Below are 6,925 nucleotides of genomic sequence, written 5' to 3'. Positions count from 1 at the left end.
CATTGAACAATCCATCTAGAAATAGTGGACTTTGAAACTGCATCCCCTTCTCTTCCTGCTGCCACCGAGACGAAGAACTGATTAGTCTTCCTCAGTGGTCTGGTTCTTTCCATGTAGAACATGACCGCTCTGCGCACATCTAGTGTGTGCAGAGTTTTTTCTCCCAAGTTGGAAGGATTATGAAAGAACGTTGGCAGTTCTATAGACTGGTTTACGTGGAATTTCGGAGCAAACCTTGGGTGCGTGCGTAGAACCACCTTATCTCTGTGAACTGTAACGAAGGGGTCTAGAACCGAAAGAGCCTGTAGTTCACTTACTCTCCTGATGGAGGTGATAGCTATTAGAAAAGCAGTCTTAAGAGTGAGGTGTTTAAAAGATGCTTTGTGCATGGGTTTGAATGGTGAGCCCATGAGTCTGGTAAGTACCACTTTAAGGTCCCATCCGGGAGCTGGGTCAGCTATCGGGGGTGTATTCTCTTTACTCCCTCCATGAAGGCCTTTATAACAGGGATCTTCCACCACGACACTGAGTTGGGAAGTGGTGTATGCAGAAAGACCCGCTAGGTGGACTTTAATGGAATTGAACACTAGACCTGAATCCAATAAGTGGGTCAGGTATAGAACAATATGTGAGGGAGAGCAGTCAATCGGGTTGATGCTTTTTCCTCTGCACCAGATGACAAATCTCTTCCACTTGCTAGAATAGCAGTGGCGAGTGTTAGGTTTTCTGGCTTCCCTGAGGATGTCCATGCATCTCTGCGGGAGCTGTAGATGTCCGAATTCTATGATCTCAGGAGCCAAGCTGCTAAATTCATGTTCTGGGGGCATGGATGCAGAGTCCTGCCCTTGTCTTGTGACAGCATGTTGTACGGACAGGAGAGTTTCACTGGGGGAGATAGAGACATCTCCATCAAGTGAGCGAACCATGGCTGTCGGGCCCACATGGGGCCACCAGTGTCATGGTCACTTGTTCCTGGTGCATCTTGTGCACCACCTTGTTGAGAAGGGGAGTCGGGGGAAAAGCGTAAACAAATTTCCCTGACCATTGCATCGACAGACCGTTCCCCTTGGATTGTTTCTGGGGGTACCTGGAGGCGTAACTTTGGCATTGTGAGTTCTCCAGGGTTGCGAACAGGTCTATTTCTGGGAATCCCCATTGTGTGAAGACGATGTTTTCGTGCAGTCGCCATTCGTACTCTTCGGGCAGGGGGAAATCTCTGCTGAGTTTGTCTGCCAGCAGATTGAGTTCCCCTGGTACATGTTGTGACAGTAGGAACATGTTTTGTTTGAGAGCCCACTTCCATATATTTTGGGCCAATTTGGACAGTCCTGGAGAGTGGGTGCCCCCCTGCTTGTTGATGTAGCACATGGCTGTCATGCCGTCTGTAAGGACCAACAGTCTTGCCTTGTAGGTGTTCCTGGAAGGCTTTTAGCGCCTTGAACACAGCTAGGAGCTCTAGTAGATTTATGTGTTTGGATGCTACGTTCGGAGTCCACACTCCGTGAGCAGTCTGATGGGATAGGTGAGCCCCCCATCCTGTGAGGGATGCGTCTGTGGTTAGAGTGGCTTCCGCCGCGGGTGTGGCAAAGGGTTTCCCTCTTTCCAGGTTTTCCTTTGTCCACCACCGTAGCGAGAGAACCAAGGCCTGCGAGACCACCACTAGATCGTCCCATAATCCGCTGGCCTGACACCACTGGCTGTTGAGCCAGTCTTGCATAGGGCGCATGCGCAGGCGCGCGTGAGGTATCAAATAAATACACAACGCCATCATGCCTGGCAATCGCATTGCTTTGTGTACCGTCACCTCTCGACCGGTCACATATTGAGGGATCTTAAACAGCGTGTTTTGGACCCTCTCGTTGGAGGGGAAGACGAGGCCGTCCTTTGTTTGAATTAGAGCCCCTAGGAATTGTTTGATTTGGCTGGGGTCTAGGCTGGACTTCTTTTCGTTGATGGAGAAGCCCAACTGGAACAAAAGGTCTACAGTCTTTTGGGTATTGGAGAAGCAGGTTTCGTAAGAATCCCGTTATGAGCCAGTCGTCAAGGTAAGGGTAAACTGGGATGGACAACCTGCGCAGGTGGGCCGCTGCCACTGCCAGTACCTTCGTGAATACCCTTGGTGCCGATGCTATGCCGAAGGGTAGCACTCTGAACTGGTAGTGTTTGCCCTCTATCATGAACCCGAGGTATCTTCTGTGCGCTGCCAACATTAAAATATGAAAGTATGCATCTTTCATGTCCAATGTTGTCATGTAATCTCCCTGTGACAGCAGCGGGATCACTTCCTGTAAGGTCACCATACGAAACTTCTGGGGTTTGATGAACTTGTTCGCTGGGTGCAGATCTAATACATGGCGCATGGTTAGAGCCTTTTTGGGTACAAGGAAGTACACTGAATAAATACCTTCTGTTACCTGAGATAGAGGCACGACCTCTATGACTCCTTTTTCCAGCAGTAGTTGTACTTCTTGGAGAAGGATGGCAAGGTGTTCCTGTGTCATGCGTCGTCCCCTCGGGGGTCTGTATGTTGGGGAACCGTTGAATTCGATGCAGTATCCGTGGGCTACGGTGGAAAGTACCCAGCGGTCTGACGTTATTCCCTCCCATGCTGGAAGGATGTTATCCGGCCCCCGACCGGTGTTGCATGGGAGGGGATGCGAATCTTCGCGTCACTTGGTGCTGTTGGGGGCTTGGGAGCCTCTGGGGGTGGACCCCCGACCTCTCCCTTTGCCACGGCGCTGGCCTCTTTGGCTGTACTGCCCACTATTGGTCTGGTAATTGGTGGCAGGGTACTGTTGCTGCTGATTCTGCTGTTGGCCACGAAAAAAGCGTTTGTTGCCATAGCTGCGCCTGGTAGTGGGCTTAGAGATCTGGTCATGAGTTTTGATAGTATCGAACTCTTTTTTTAGCCATCTCCAGAGCCTCATCCACCGTTTTCCCGAAGAGGTTTGAGTCTTCAACAGGTTTATTTATTAAAGACGCCTATGTCTCCGGTTTGAACCCCGAGTTGCGCAGCCATACATGGCGTTTTAGGAGTATTCCCTGAACGAGGGAACGTCCCGCTGTCTCTGCAGCATCCAGAGAGTTCTTTACAATACTCTGGTTGACCTGGGTTCCTTCGCCAATAGTTGATGCAGGCGTGTACGTAGTGGTTCCGGCGCTTCTTCGGCGTCTTTGCGCAGTTTGGCCCACTGCGCGTCCGCGTAGCTAGCTAGCAAAGAATTGTTGTTCGCAATTCTTGCCGAAAAGGCAGCCGAGGATGTGACTCTTTGCAAGGGCATATAACCTCTTGCCCTCCTTGTCAGGTGGTGCCTCCCTGGTGGACAGCGGCACCCCTGCCCTCTTCCTTGAATTAGTTACTACAAGGGAATCCAGAATGGAATGTCCCCTGATGTACAGTGGGTCTGAGGGTGAAGGAGTGAAAAGTTTTTCAATTCTTGGATTAACTCCTGATTAGTGCGGGTGTGGATAGCGAAGGGATGATTCTTCTCTTCACTGAAGCGAGGAGGGGAATGGTCTGGCTGACCGGGGGTTTCTCCTTAATTACTCTTTCCACAAAGTCTATTTCAGGAGAGATCTCCCCAGTGTCCAGTTCGAAATGTGCTGCTGCTCTGCGCAACAGGGCATTAAATGTGGGCTGATCGTCAATGGGAGACGTGTTTCTAACTGGTGAATTGTCAGGAGGATTTAGGTTCAGGACATCAGTGTCCGAATATACTGATGGGGATTGCCAGGGATGAGAAGGTCCTTCTTCCGGATTTTCTCCGAAGCCTTCTTCTACCATGTCTGGGCTGTCTACCAGACCTTCCTCCTGGTACTGTCGCTCTTCATTGTCCACAAATTCATCCTCCTCCTCCAAGTATTGTTCCTCACCAGTGAGGTCATACACATTATGGAAATCTGAGGCTGTGTCCTGCTGGGGATTGAATAGTCTCGGATATTTGGCCCTGGGGTCCTCCTGAGGCCCTTCTCTTGTTCTCTTGGGAGTGGGAGGGTTCTGGGTTTTCATAAACCTCTCCATTCTCTCCATGCAGAGATGGAGCCTTTCCATGGTTTCACGGGGTACCCCTGACCGGTCTAACGGGGGAAAATTAGTGTCATCTAGCTGAAAACGGCTCGACCTCTCCCTCAACGTCGAGGAAAGTGTCCCGTCGCCTTCCGAAAAGCCTTCCGGTGTGCTGGGGGTCCCCCCGACTGAAGGGGGTAGTCCCTGTCTTTCTTCGGGCTTTTTCGGCATCTTTCGACCTTTGCGTAGCGCTCGACGTGTCTTTCGGCGTACGCTTCTGGGCGTCGGCTACAACGATCCTCGCCAAGCTCTCTGTGACTCGTTTGTCAGCAGAGGGCTGTGGTTTCGACGTTACGGGTGTGGATCCTTCTACGGCGGCGTGCGCTCTCTGCTGGTGCGCGCCGGTCGATGGTTTGGGGGCGGCGCCCTTATTTGCCGAAAGCCCAGTCGCTGGTCGCAGCTGCGAGAGGGGCTTCGAACCTGAACGGTCAGAGGAGGCCGCCGGTGGAACCTGTGTCTCCTTGGGCGCTGCTGCTTTCTTCGTCTTCGACGAAGAGCCATGGGTTGTGTGCTTATGTGTGGTATCGTCTGCGTCAGTGTCGCTGGGGTGTTCATCCCCATAAGCAGGGCGTGAGCCGAGCCCGTCGGTCCGGGGACAGACGACGAAGAGCGCGAGCGCTCTTTAGAGGGGTCTACGACTTCCATAGCGGAGGTCTGGTTATCACGTTCCTCGTCACTGTCGGTGGTAGCAGCGGCGGGTGAAGAATCGAGATCGACATAGCGTAGGCCGCCCACCTCTTGACTTTACGGTCTTTTAGAGTCTTTGGCTTAAGAAGCCGACAAGCCGTGCAACCCCCTTTGTGATCGAGGGGCAAGCAGCGGTTACACCGTGAATGCTTGTCCTTCCAAGTAAACTTGCCCTTGCAAAGCGGGCAAAACCTAAAGGGTGTCCTCTCCATAGCTGAGGCAATAAATCATGATAACGACCCCAAGGGAAAGGAAGGGGAAAAGGAAAGGCATTCTCAGAAAAGAACCAGAGATGTCCCACGACCCAAAAATCCCTACTGTATTTGGCCTGCGAGGCCAGGCCACGTGTTCGGCAACGCCGAAGGATCTCCTCCGCTCGTCCCCTCCGTCAAAGATCTTGCTCGGCGGAGGCAGCTTCACAACTGGTCGAGGGAGGGATCGATGTGTTATATATTAAATAGGAAAACGACCAAAGGTCGAGGAGATGAAATCTGCAATGTCTCTCGAGGAGCTCCGCGTAAAGGCGACCAGTAACTGGGCGGAAAAAAACAATCTGAGGGACCTCGACGCGTGAGGGATTGTGGGTACAACGCACGTCACTATAGGGATAGTATTTCAGACACGCCTTGTCGACGTCCCTTTTCGACTACAAAAGACAAAATGCAATACTCCGCAGTGACCACTGGATGTCGGACCTATGCACAGCATGTGATTCTAAGCAGATTAACAAACATCAGAAATGTATATTTTTTTTACTCAGAAACCTTGAATCATTGTTTGAATCATAGTAACTGCTGTCCTTTGTGTAACTATTGATACTGCTCACTTGCTCTTGAGAAGTCTGGCTGCTCAGCCATCGCTACGACTTACTGTGTACTAAAGGCTTGTACCAAAGGTCCTGTCACTTGTAGTCTTAATTGTGTGTGGCGTTCCCAAAGGGTACTGCATATAATTCTTCCCAACACTACTCTCTTACATCATTGTATTTTTCCAGTCATAGTTTGTCTTGCTCAAGCTTTTCTTCGTCTTTTACCTGCCCCCTTTGCACCACACACTGAGGCTGCAGGATCCCAGTAAACACTTCAAGAAAAACACTTTTGCTGCACGATCACTGGAGGTGATAATAGCGCAGTAATAGAAATTGTATTGACAATTTGGACCAGTTTAGGCAGTCTTAACACAACCCTTCCACAAGTACATACGGTTACGAATGCACTCAAAGGGTTGCAACTTTAGGTAAAAGCACCCTCACACTGAACGGGAGAGCAGTGTGCTTGCCATAGCAAAGCACCTGTATGCAGCGTCTCTTCGGAACACCCATAGAACCATAGGAAGGTATTTTTATTTAAGACTATGCTCGCCTTTACCCTCGCAGCTAGATCATATTTGATAGCAAGCCCCGCTTTGATGTAGTTTTTGATTAGTCTTCCATTTTACCAAGCTCATCCCACAAGTAGGCACTTCATCAGAAAATCATAGTTCAAAGTAGTGGCAACATTTAGACTGGCACATTAAGTTTCCATTTCTCCTTACGTCAAGGATGCAGCGTTATTTGCTTGCACCAAACTAGTTTATTTGTACTACTGCCCAACTAGATTTCAAATTCTGCCACTGTTTAATTTGCTTAGTGCCCCAGTGGAGTTGGCTTCTAGAACCTAAGTGCTAAGGGCGTGTATAATCGTTCTAAATTCACAAGGAATCATTATAGGCTCAACCAACACCCTGCTCTGATTGCATACTAAAATTACTTGCTCCTAAACCCTGTTCAGAGCACAGCAGGAAATGCTTGCAATACAGTGCCCGACTATTTTGCTCTTTTCTGGTCCAATTCGCGAATCCTGCACCATGCTTGATTCGCTGCTCCAGACACCCACTTGTAAGCACACTGCAGCCAGTAACCTATAGCCCATTTATGCTTCAGCCAAGCAATGGGGCAAAATGGATTCCAACCGAGAGCCAAAACCCAGATCACATCTGGGAGGCCCCCTTGTGGCATAAAGCACATTAATATCAAAAATCGCATTGAGTCCGAACCTACAAGTATTAACAGCACTGGTCTCTCCTCCCCACCAAACCTTTCCTCCATTGTTGCATGATCTGGCCCAAAATGGTCAGCAGCAGCTGCTTTCACAAATCCAAGTTACATTTCATGTTCATAGCAACACCAAGAGG

The sequence above is a fragment of the Ambystoma mexicanum genome, chromosome 4p (assembly GCF_040938575.1).
Source record: "Ambystoma mexicanum isolate Mex_15411 chromosome 4p, UKY_AmexF1_1, whole genome shotgun sequence".
NCBI classification, from domain to species: Eukaryota; Metazoa; Chordata; class Amphibia; order Caudata; family Ambystomatidae; genus Ambystoma; species Ambystoma mexicanum.
The sequence above is the reverse complement of the archived record's forward strand: the minus strand, read 5'-3'. Positions refer to the sequence as shown.